The sequence below is a fragment of the Mauremys mutica genome, unplaced genomic scaffold, assembly GCF_020497125.1.
Source record: "Mauremys mutica isolate MM-2020 ecotype Southern unplaced genomic scaffold, ASM2049712v1 Super-Scaffold_100342, whole genome shotgun sequence".
Taxonomy (NCBI): Eukaryota; Metazoa; Chordata; order Testudines; family Geoemydidae; genus Mauremys; species Mauremys mutica.
This window is the reverse complement of record NW_025423320.1, coordinates 93,308-105,721: the sequence shown is the minus strand read 5'-3', so window position 1 is coordinate 105,721 and position 12,414 is coordinate 93,308. Positions and strand designations below refer to the sequence as shown.

The following is a 12,414-nucleotide window of genomic DNA, read 5'->3' as shown; positions in this document are numbered from 1 at the left end:
GCAAACCTGGCTCCCCGCACCAGGTGGGATTTGAGTGTTTTGTCCCTGTCACTTAGTCTGTGTCAATAGTACAGACGCCAGGGGCAGGACTCCAGGCTCTGCTTGAGGGATCCTGGCACAGGGGCTGGGGGGGAGAAAGGATTGTAGATTCTGACCTGGAGAGGAGGTAATAAGTGAAGGGGGCATTTTTTATTAGCCCCCTCCTGAGAGTCCCCAGGGCTGGAATTTTACGTTCCACAGGGCCAAATGAGGGGGTGATGCCACTTGGCTAATGAAAACCAGGGCTCCAGGTGAGGCTTGAACTCACAACCTCAGCATAGCTCCTCTCAGCACTGCCCTATAAGTACTGTGCGCTAAACAATCGCACCACTGGAGCACCTATTAATTGGGCTTCTTTGAGACCCCTAGGTTGATACAGGCGAGGAGTGACCCCAAAACATTCTCAGTGGGGTTGAGAGCAGGTAGTGACAAGTGTTGTACTTGGTGGGGTGGATTCTTCTTAAGGGTTCCAGGCCCCATTTCACCCTTTTGTTCTTCCCTGTGTAATAACAGAGCTGGTTAAGACTCAATGGAGAGTCTTGCTGCAGACCAACAGATCTGAAATCACTGATAACCAGCTCTAAGCGTTAGTCCTGCTTTGGGACAGTGTCTCTCATGCAAGAAACTGCCCAGTCTGCGCTAGCAGTGAGGCTCCCTCACTAACAGCTGAAATCAGGGAGAGCTGTGTGAAGTGCAGGGCCCCAGGGGTGTCTGAACAGGGGGGAACAACACCCCAGGTGCCCAGAGGAGGAGAGGTGTGTTGGGCTCCAGCCTGGGACTCTGCCTCCCTCCTGCCTAGCTCTGACTGTGAAGCCTGGCCCTGGCCCTCCTTCCTTTAAATGCCATGTGGGCAAGAGGAAGAGTGTGACAGCTGCAGGGACCAAAGTTGTGGACATCAGGTGAAGCAGCAAGAAGCAACCATATGATCAATCCACAGGAAACTCTAGCCAGACTGTTAAGTTCTGGGACCCCCAACCTACAGTGGCCAGTCCACTGAACAAGCCGGACCAAAGACCTATCTCCGGTGGGCATCAGTCACCCAGCGTAAGGGGGAAAAAGACTCAGTCTAGTTCACCCTGAGAGAAGGTAGCCAAACACATTGAGCTCCAGTGCTTTGCAGCAAAGCAATGTATCACCACGAGGTCCCACTGACATTTGAACTCAAATTCCAGGATTCAAAGTCCTGAGTGCTGCCCATTACACCATGGAACCTGCTGCTATTTCATTTTCTAGACCCCTGTGACTCTCAGCTGGCTGGTTTGCACTCTGCACTTATTGCTTCCCACCATCAGCTTCCTCTTGCGGGACTCTCTGTCCTCCTCCAGTGACTGTGGTCCTGCACTACCGGATCCGTGGGTCCTGCCCTGAGTCCCTGCATCCCCCTGCTTTGTCTCCATTCCCTGCAGGCTGCAAAAATGTCAGGGGAGTCTGCTCCTCCCTTCACTCGATGCTCCCGCTCATATCGGCCAGCTGCAGCCTCATCTCCTGGAACTCGGGCAGCTGTCGCTTGATCCGGTCGTACAGTCACACGCTGACTGGCTTCCCTGCCTGGATGCTCTTGTGGAAATCCCACAGGTGACACTGCAGGACTTTGCACTGTTGGTTTCTTTAATGTTGTGGTGTTTCCCCAGCCACCGGAACAAAGCCGCCAACTCCTCCCTCACCGACTCCCACCAATCCCCCTGGTAACCACAGAACCCTCTGATGCTTTCCCGTTCTGCCTACACCGCCAGGCCTCGACCCCCTGCTCCTTTATCTTGCAAGCTCTGGATGTTCAGCTTCAATATCCTCTGCCCTGGGTCAGGGAATTGCCCACATTGAGCACATGGTGAGAGCTGCGTGATCCGAACAGTCCATTGGCTCCACCCTACACTGGGCTGTCGACGTGCTCTCCTTCACGTAAATCCGGTCAGTGCGACTCCTGGCCTGTCCCCGCAGAAAGGTGTATCCCCTCTGCGGCTGGTGTGAGCTCGGGTCAGAGAAATAGGAGGCTACTGCCAACCCTCCACTGGTTCCACTGTGGAGAAACACGTCCTCTAAGGCAACCTCGCTACAGACCTGTGTCAGGTAGTGCTCATCATAGAAGAATTTCCTCTGACTGTCGGGAAAACAGGACCAGCAGTCCTCAGGCCGGTGCAACAATTGAAATCCCCCCCCAACACCAAACACCGTGCAGTCTAGAAGAAGGGAGCCAGTTCCTTCATAGAACTTTCCTTTCATGCCTTAACTGGGGACCATACACACTAATATAGCAGTAACCAGTGCCATGGAGCACAAAGCCACCAGTAATGCCCTCCCTGGTCAGAGCTCCAGCCCCTTCTGTACTCGCACTGCGAATGTGAAGAACAAGACTCCAACCCCATCATTCTTCCCTGGCCTGGAGGACCAGAGAGATGGGCCCTTCCTCCAATCACCCTCTGCCCATCAAGCTACCCTAGAGCTGTTAATGTGCATTTCCTGAACACCCACCATGTCCAAGCCCAGCTGCTCCAAGACACTGAACATCAAGTGCCTCCTCCTGGGCCCCCAACTCCCTTCCACAGGGCCACTTTCACACATGCCCCTTCCCTGGTACTGCCCTCCCTCAGCTGCACAGAAGAGTTTTCATCCTCTCTACCTGCCTATCACTGCCCAGCACCCCCTCTAGCACTCTCTTCCTGCCATATTGGGTCCACCAATAACTCACTTAGGAGAGACAGCTCCTGTCCCTCATTGTTAAATGTCAGGCCAGCCAATTAGGGGTGGAAGCCCACAAAATCTTTTCTTACTGCAGAGCCCAAGCACAGGGACTCACCTTGGGTGCAGGGACCACTGTGCTCCCAGAAAACAAGCCACCACTGTGCAAAGAGGGATGAAAGGTCCTGCCAAAGCCTGGGATTGAACCAGGGACCTTTAGATCTTCAGTCTAACGCTCTCCCAACTGAGTTACTTTGGCAGCTGCATGGTAATATTTTGGCCTGTTGCTTCTCTGCTCGAGATGTTTTTGCAGCAGTTGCACACAAAAAGGACATCATTGTGAGCAGCCCATGAAGACAAGACTCGCTTTTCCCTGCCTTGCTTAGCTTGACTTGCTGCCTCACCCTGTTCCTGCCCTAGTGCCCGGGTTGACCTGGTGGTGGAAGGGGACTGGGGGCCAGTGGCGCGGGGAGGAGGTTGAGCTGGACCCTGAGCTAGACTAGACCCTGGCAGTGAGAGTCTGGCCACCACTTGCTGCCCCACCCTGTTGTCCTGGCTTCCCCCACTGGGCGTCATGTCGGGAGGGAAGTGGGGCTTCTGCCTCCCCTCCCCGATTTTCACACCGCAGAGGAGTGTGAACAGGAAAACGAACGGCTGCTCCACACCCCCACCGGAGGAACCCGGCGCCCTTAGCTGCTTCCCCTGCTCCCCCCCAGCTGTGCTACTGAGTGGAAGCGACCTGTGCCCATCACACAGAGGTCGATTAATCAAAACCCTCTTCTGCCAGCACCAGGCCTCCTGCTTCTTACACGGGGCCTGCAAGCGAGGGGGCGGCTGGCACAGCACCAAGAGTCTAACCTGTGAGGCAGGAGGCGGCTGGTGCCCTCAGCCTCCTGGGGAGCTCCCAGAAGTTATTAAGGGACAGAGACTCCTTGATGCCCTTAGTAACAAGGGTTTGGGGGTCACCGAGGCCAGTAAGGGGGTCACTATATCGGCCTTATAACCCTGGGGTCAGGTCACTGTGCAGCTTTGATCTAAAGCTCGGATCCCAACAACCAACCAGTAGCCCACAGCCTCCCCCTGGGTCTGCCCCACCTGGTTACTCCTTACAGGGCGACCTTACCCCCCTTCCAGCCCCGGATTCGCCCCCTAAGCATTCTACTGCCACTCAGAGCCACAGCCGTGGAGGCGCTGAAGGAGGGAGGGGTGACTCTAGGGTGGGGTTCTTCTCTAAAGATGGCTGGCAGAAAGGTGGTGCTCAGCTCTGTCAGCCACCTGCCCAGTTGCCTCACTGCCAGGGGATCCAGACGTTTCTGTAAGGCCATTAAATGGGTATTTGGCTTCTGAGTGAATGTGAGGAATGTGCAATCCTGAGAGGGAATTTCCATCCTTCTTTTTCCTGCTTTTCAGGGCCCCAGTGGCCTAATGGATAAGGCATTGGCTTCCTAAGCCAGAGATTGTGGGTTCAAGTCTCAGCTGGGGTGGAAAAACTCCTTCCTCCTTGTATATTGCAACAAAGCCTTGGTGTTATGTTCCCCAAGGAAGCTGGGAGACATTTGAACCCAAAGTACTGGATCTTGGGAGCAATCCCCCAGAAACAGCATCTTCCACTTGACAAATCCTTTCTAGACCCATCAGTAGCAAACACTTAATACGAGTGTTTGTCTGAGAATAGAAGGAAGGGGAGTGTTTACTCCGACACCTCAGTGAGTGACACGGACAGAAAGAGCAAGGCCGTCCTGAAAGAGACTGGATCTGTCTGGAGACAAAGCAGAACCTGAGAATGAGCAACAGTGTGAAAAGAAGAACTTCAAATGTGTTAGGTGTTAGATAGGTTGGTCTGACAAATTTCAAGAAAATACCAATGCTCGTAGACTGATGCGGACACTGGCTGCCTCTGATCGTTTACTGAGAATTCATTGAGAAATATTTTCCTTAACTATGTTATGGAATATTGGGTGGGCTATGAAGGCACCATTCCTCCTGCTTTCGCCCTTGGAGACAACACGGCTACATGGCATGCGGCCATGTCAGAGTCTACCCTCACTTGAAACTGGGCGGTTTCAAAGTGAGGACCCGCATGTATTCCCCCACCCTAAAATCTTAGGGTAGGTCTCCCCTTCGGCTGCCACCACCCGGTCAATTCCGTGGGCCGGGACACCCCTGTTTCCCCCCTTGGGAACACAGATCAATTCACAGAGGAGGAACCTCCCCCCTCTTCCCTCTCTCCCCTGCTCCGGAGACAGAGGTGCCTGGATTCAAATGCCTTGAATCTCTACACACAGGGAAGCAGCCCACTTCCCCCTCCCCTTCCCCTGAATTTCCCCAAGGGAAGAAATTAACCAAGTCCAAAGAAAAGAAAAGAATTTATTAAGAGAACAAAAGAAAATACAGAATCTCTATGAATCCAAGCTGGGCACTCATAGGGTATAACCTTATCAATCTCTGGAGAGAATCCCCTCTCCCCCTTTTCTCAGTAAAAGCAATATCAGCAAACAGGAATAAAGCATTTCCTTTAGCAAACACACAATTGCAAATATAGAAATCAAATCATAAGACTAATTTGCCTTTCTAATTAATACTCACTATTAATTAGTAGAAACTACTCCAGGAGAACTTGGAGACATGACTGTCCTCTGTTAGATTCAAAAACAGTTCTCACCCAGACAAAGGCTTCCCTCCACAGAGATTTGAAAAAATCTTATCTCTGATTGGTCCTCTGGTCAGGTGGTCACCAGGTACTGCATGTTAACCCTTTACAGGTAAAACAGACTTTAACCTTTAACTATCTGTTTATGACAGGCCAGTGCTCACCTTCCAGTCAACTGCTAGAGAAGACAACACAGACAGGGACGGCAGCAGGGCAGACTGGAGCTCTGCGGAGATGGTGGGACCAGGTCTCATCAACGGGGAGGTGGCCACCCCAGAATGCACAAGGCTGAGCCAGTAAGTGTGGTGTGTGCTCCACGGTGCCCCTACTCCCTGCATGCGGTGGTGGAGGGCAGTTACTGAGTTCGGTTGGTCTGGGAAATTTAGGGCTTGGCTACACTGGCAGATGTAGAGCGCTGGGAGTTAAACCACAACAGGGAAACCGCTGCCGTGTGTTCACACTGACAGCTGCAAGCGCACTGGAGTGGCCACATTAGCAGCTCTGGCAATGCCACAGAGAGCAGTGCACTGTGGTAGCTATCCCAGTGTGCAAGTGCCTGCAACGTGCTTTTCAAATGGGGGTGTGACAGGGAGTGTGTTGTGTGTACATGGGGGGAGTGACAGTGTGTTTGGGGGGCTGAGAGTGTGTCAGCATGCTGTCTTGTGTGTTCGGACAGCAGCAGACCCCCACCTCCCCTCATACACACTCACAACAGCAGCAGCATTCCACACTAATGGTTGCTTTGTCCCAGAGCAGGTAAGCAGCCGGCTGTCAGAAACAGAGTTTTGAAAGGGGATCTCCGCATGCCTGCAGCCGATTTCAAAACAATGACCAGAGCGGGCACTTGACTTCAGGGGATTATGGGACATTTCCTGAGGCCAAACACAGTGCAGTGATGCAATACGTCATCCACACTGATGCCTGGGTATTTCAGCAAGGCTCAGCAAGCTTTATGCTTCTCATGGAGGTGGATTACCAGGAGCGCTCCAGCTGCAGAGCCCAGGTGCTCCATGTGCCTTGCGAGTGTGGACACCTCAGGAGTTAGGGCACCCGGGGCTGCTTTAATGGGCTCTAACTTGCAAGTGTAGCCAAGCCCTTAGACTATGTCACTTGTGTGACTTACTTGTGCTATTGTAATAAATACAATAGACGTGCAATGGTCAGAAATTGCACCAGCAGAGAAGTATATTGCAGGGAAACCATAAGGAAATTAAGAGTTTAAATTATCCTCCACATGTCCCACGTCCCACTAAAATGAATCCAACCCACAGGTCACATGGGCAGAAGTATCGGTGTCAGGATGCTACATTGTTAGCACAGTAAATGAAGCTGCAAAATAAATGATGTTTAAATGACCTCACTCTATTTTTTACAATCCGGTGTTAAGAGGTAATAGATACAGATGGACACCAGGCAGGGTCGCTTGGAGGACGAAGCGTTTATGCTTCCATCCCCCACCACTGTCAAGTTTTAGCCAATTAGGACAAGTCAGCAAATAAGAACAACCTCAGGTCTCAGTAACTGCTGCAGGTAGCAAAGTCCTACAGGGAGCAGTTTCTGGCACTACACCTGCACAGCTCTGCTCCCCGGCTCTTCTCGGGCTCCTGCTCTCGCCTTAGCTCTGCCTCACTCTGGCCCAGGCAGTTCCAGCTCCCACGGAGGATGGGCCCCCCTGGCCTGGTGAATCCCTCATTACACTGCCTGGCCTGTCAGTGCGGCTACCTTGGAGCTTTGTCCTCTCCCCATTGCCCCGGGGACTGTCAGTCTCAGGGTCCTGATTTCCCATTGGCCCTTCCCCCTTCTACTGGGACTGGGAAGTAGCCAACCAAAAACCCCACTAAGTTTTAGTAAGGGGCCAACAGTCCCTTACTCGAGCAGGCCCCGTGAGGGTCACTGATGGCCAGAGAAGGCCACATGAGCTGGTCCCATGGTGTAATGGGCAGCACTCAGGACTCTGAATCCTGCAATCTGAGTTCAAATTTCAGTGAGACCTTGTGGTAAAGCCCTGGAGCTCCCACTGCTCCACTTCCCTGTCTCCAGCTGTGCAAGAGCCATTTTTTCCCCTCCTGCTGGATGGGTCAGGGCTGTAGAACTGGCTACTGACACCTGAGGGTTGGGATTCTCATGGCTTCACCTGGTGCCCACAAGTCTGGCACTTGCCACTGTGCTTTCCCTCTTGCCCACCTGGCACTTGAAAGAAGCAGGGCCAGGGCCAGGCTTCATAGTCAGGGCTGGGCAGGCGGAAGCCCAGCACCTCTCCTCCTCTGGGCACCTGGAGCAGAGGCGGCTGGTGCTGACAGCTCCAAGGGAAGGTTTAAAAGCCACAGAGGCCAGGGCAAGAGGAGGAGAGGGTGAAGGAATAAGCCCTCTAACACTGTCATTTGTTGCTCTAGGCTCCATTAACATCCCACTTCTGACACAATCACTGTCTTCTATCTGAGGAAATAGCCTAATTTCAACCTCTCCTGTAACATTACACCACCAACTATTTAGCATTTGTATGAGAGAAGTTGGAGGGAATTCAAACATCTTCAAAAGTGGTGCGTGTAGAGCCCCTAGCTGGGTAAATTCCAAGCTCCTTACCCAGAAGAGTCTTGGCGTGGCTTGAGGGGGGCAGGCTTGGCTGGTCAATATAGAGGGGGAGGGAGAAGGGTACATTGACAGTGTAGAATGTGAGGCTCATAAGCTGTGGTTATGTGCTCTGAGAGTTAGCCCCTTGCTTTCCATTTAAGGTCAGGGAGGGATATTATAACCAAGTGTTCCGGCAAAACTTTTCCCCCGGCCTGGTCAGTGAATCCTACGGTGAGAAACTTTCTGTGCATTTCAGTTTCTTGTATTGTTGGATGGGGCCTGAGGTGCTGGAAGGGAAATGTCCATGGAAAACTTGGACATCACTGTTGTCCGAAAAAAGGCAGGTGTTAGACACTATCACTTCTCGTATTCCCGTGGAATCCGAGTCTAGCTAAAGAATTTCTGTCTATCCTAGAGAGAATCATTCCATTGTAAATACAAATGAAATGAGATCTTCAGGTCGAGTCAGCGCCTTTTAAAAATATTTACTGAGAAAAAAGCCATTCTTTGCCTTGTTGATATGGACAAGAAGCCCTCTTTTCCTTTCCATTTCAAATGCGAAATGAATGGAGATTTTCATTGAAAAACTTCTGGCTTTAAAAGAATTGAACCCAGGCCATGGCTGTTAAAACACCAGAACCTACTGCTTAAAGCACCAGGGAGGGCTGTTTTTTTTTTGACAGCCAGTGTTGTTTTTCTCAGCCTCCTACTTCACCAATGTCAGACTCTGAGTGTAGTTAAGCTCTGGAATAGGCTCCCAAAGGCGTCTGTGGTGTCTCTGTCCTCAGAGGTTTTTAAGAACAGGTTGAACAAACCTCTGTCACGGATACTCTGCATATACTTGGTCCCATAGACAACCTGCTCTGGCTCTATCTGCTACCTTCATCGTGTTTGGATGTAAAGGTGGGAAATGATGGGGAAATTGGCCCCTCTTTCAAGTTTAAATGTTGTAACTTCTACATCTAGACTGGGGTGGCCAACCTAAGCCAACGTAACTGCCAAACATGCACCTTTGTATGCAACTGCTGAGTCAGTTGTGAACCTTGCTACCATTATCATTATCCCTTTGAAATGATGATGGTGATGGACACTTGGCTGTATATCCCAGAGTGCCCTGGACGTCTACAGGCTGCATTAGCCAATCCAGCCATTTGGCACTTACAGATGGGCACCTCTGTATTGTGCCTGAGTCTTGTACAGCTATGAAAGGAAGGTAGATGCCGAAATTTTCCCATCTTTTTAACCAGCACTAATACCCAGCCAGGCCAGGGCTGGGAAGAGAGAGAGAGCAGCAGGTTTCCCCTATTGTGGTCATCTTGCTTTTTCTTGACTAGCTTCACCTCTGTACCAACTTGTGCTTTTGTTAATTTGTGAGCCTGGCTAGCTCAGTTGGCAGAGCATCAGACTTTTAATCTGAGGGTCCAGGGTTCAAGTCCTTGGTCAGATGAAAAACTTCTCCCAGTGATTATAAAAATCTGTCTCTCTGGAGTCTAGTTCAGTGTTACTCTTTCTCTCCAGGATTTTGCCTTTCCTAAGAAGGGCCTTTCTGTGGGGGGGATTGAAAGAGCAATTCCCTGACATCCCCTCTGTCCTTGCAGCCTGGAGGAATAAAGTCTTCTGGGCATATAGCATGTTCCTTGCCTGCACACACAAACACACAGAATATTCATAAGGAATTAGAATTAGAATCCACCACATTCCTTGGGAGCTTGTTCCTGTCGTGAATCATCCTGGCTGTTGAATATTTGTGCCTTAGTTGTAATATGAATTTGTCTCTTTTCACCTTCCAGCCATTGGGTATTGTTATGCCTTTCTCTGCTCGATTAAAGAGCCCTTTCATACCCAATCTTTTCTCTCCATTAAGGCCCTTCAACACTTCAGTGAAATCACCTTTCAATCTTCTTTTGATAAGCTAAACAGGTTGAGCTCATTCAATTGCAAAGAGCCACCAAATGTTCTGAGGGCTGGAGAAAAATGTCTTCTAGGGAAAGTGGTGGATTCTCCATCTCCTGATGTCATCTAATGGAGACTAGATGCCTTTCTGGAATGTGTTTGCCCAAAAGTAGCTCTTGTGTCATACAAGAGGCCTGTGATATGCAGGGGGTCAGATTAGATGCTCTAATGGTCTCTTCTGGCCATAAAGTCGACTAATTTCTGAAAAACTGAGTGTAACTTTGGGAGCAGCGTCTGATGTTTTTCTGTCTAGCCGGCTTGCTGCCTAGAACAAACGCTCCTTGAGTGGGGTGATCTACAGGGAGTAGCTCAAACCTCCAAAGTGCCTGGGCAGGGGCAGGACATTAGCACAGCAAGGGAGGGGTGTGACAGTGACATCACAAAGGCCTTTTGCAGGACCTCAGACTATTGGTCCAAGATGGTGGGGAGGTGGTGACCTCACAGAGAGATGCTGACATCAGCCAGGCAGGACAGGGGCGAGGGGCCAGGGAAACCTCAGAGACCCCTGTGGCTTTGCTTCAGCAAGTCTCCTTCTCCAGGTCTCTCTTTGAGGACTGAGAGAGTATTTGGGTTCAGGTACGTGAGTGCCAGGAGGAACCTCTTTTGAGTTTTCTCTTTCCCTTTTCCTGATTTTACTAGAAAACAGCCATCCCTGTTTAGAAGGTAAGAGCCTCCTTGAGGGAAGGGGTGTCATGGGCGTGTCACAGTTCGGATGCCAGTGGCCCCCCTACACTGTCAGGAAGTTCCCGCCACCCTGCTCTTTGTTCGCAGGGCGGGAGAGAGCAGAATCCATGGCAGTGATTTGCTCCTGGCTGCCGGAGCAGAGCAGCAGGCTCAGCTGTCAGAACTTCCCGGAGCGATGAAAGGGGAGGGGCCTATGGCTCTGTAGCAGGAATGCAGGGCAGACGAGTTCACGGCGGGCATTGTGGGATACTGGGGAAGGCCAGTTATGGTGATATAATGAACAGCAGCGTCTACTCTGTTACTTTAAGTTTGCTGCAAAAAGCTCTAGCCCTCTCATTGAAGTCGTTTTATTTTGTCAGCAAAACAGGGCACTGTTGTCGCCAGACACATGGGCGCCAACTTATATGGGCTCGTGGAGCTAAAGCCCCAGGAATATTCACAATCAGGGGCTCTGCTCCACCAATATTTGGAGCTAGGTTTCGCCCCTTTAAATCCCAGCAGCAGCCGGGAGTCAGAGGGCTCTGGGCTGCCGGCAGCAGCGGGGAGCCCAGAGCCTTTTAAATCCCAGACGCGGCTGGGAATCAGAGGGCTCTGGGCTGCCGGCAGCAGCGGGGAGCCCAGAGCCTTTTAAATCCCAGCCGCGGCCGGGAATCAGAGGGCTCCGGGCTGCCTGCAACCGCGGGGAGCCCAGAGCCCTTTAAATCCCAGCTGCGGCTGGGAATCAGAGGGCTCCGGGCTGCCTGCAACCGCGGGGAGCCCAGAGCCTTTTAAATCCCAGCCGCGGCCGGGAATCAGAGGGCTCTGGGCTGCCCGCTGCGGCGGGGAGCTCAGAGCCCTTTACATCCCAGCCGCGGCTGGGAATCAGAGGGCTCTGGGCTGCCGGCAGCAGCGGGGAGCCCAGAGCCTTTTAAATCCCAGCCACGGCTGGGAACCAGAGGGATCTGGGCTGCCTGCAGCCGTGGGGAGCCCAGAGCCTTTTAAATCCCAGCCGCGGCTGGGAATCAGAGGGCTCTGGGCTGCCAGCTGCAGTGGGGAGCCCAGAGCCCTTTAAATCTCAGCCGCGGCTGGGAATCAGAGGGCTCTGGGCTGCCCGCAGGGGCAGAGAGCCCAGACCCCTTTGAATGCCAGCCGCGGTGGCTGGGATTTAAAGGGCTCAGGGCTCCCCGCGGCTGCCAGCAGCTCAGAACCCTTTGAATCCCAGCCCCTGGCCGCTGATTGCCCCCTCCCCAGACCCCTGCCCCAACTGCCTCCCAGGACCCCCTCCCCCTATCTAAGCACCACTGGTCCTTGTCCCCCGATTACCCACTCCCGAGACAACTGCCCCTTGGGACCCCAGCCCCTATCTAAGCCTCCCTTCTCCTTGTCCCCAACTGCCCCCTCCTGAGACCCCACCCAACTTCCCCCAGGACCCCACCCCCTACCTGTCCCCTGATAAACCCCCTGGACTCCCATGCCTATCCAATTGCTGCCTGTCCCCTCACTGCCCCTCCGAACCTCTGCCCCATCCAACCCCCCCTGCTCCTTGTCCCTTGACTGGCCCCTGGAACCCCCTACCCCTTCTCCAACCTTGCAATCTTGTGGCACTGATGCGTTGTAGCTTCATTTTATATCTGCTTACAGGGCGGGAGCGGGGGGGCACCACCATTTTGGGCCCTGCCAAAAATTATACAAACCTGCCGCCTATGGCCAGACATGGCATTGCAGTGTGTACACCAGCCACAAGCTACCGACCGAGAGAGCGTTGTGTGTTTTTCACACACCTGAGCAATATAATTCTGCTGAAACAACTTTGTAGTGCAGACCTGGCTAAAGATTCACTCACACACAGCTTGCAAGAAAAA

The 12,414-nt window shown here is 52.4% G+C and overlaps 1 non-coding gene across 1 annotated transcript; it reads right to left on the bottom strand.

Annotated features, from left to right (window-relative positions):
• Positions 1 to 2,901: 2,901 nt before the first annotated feature.
• On the bottom strand, positions 2,902 to 2,974 carry TRNAF-GAA. Its single transcript has one exon. It is a non-coding gene; the product is annotated as a tRNA-Phe (tRNA).
• Between the last annotated feature and the right edge of the window lie 9,440 nt (positions 2,975 to 12,414).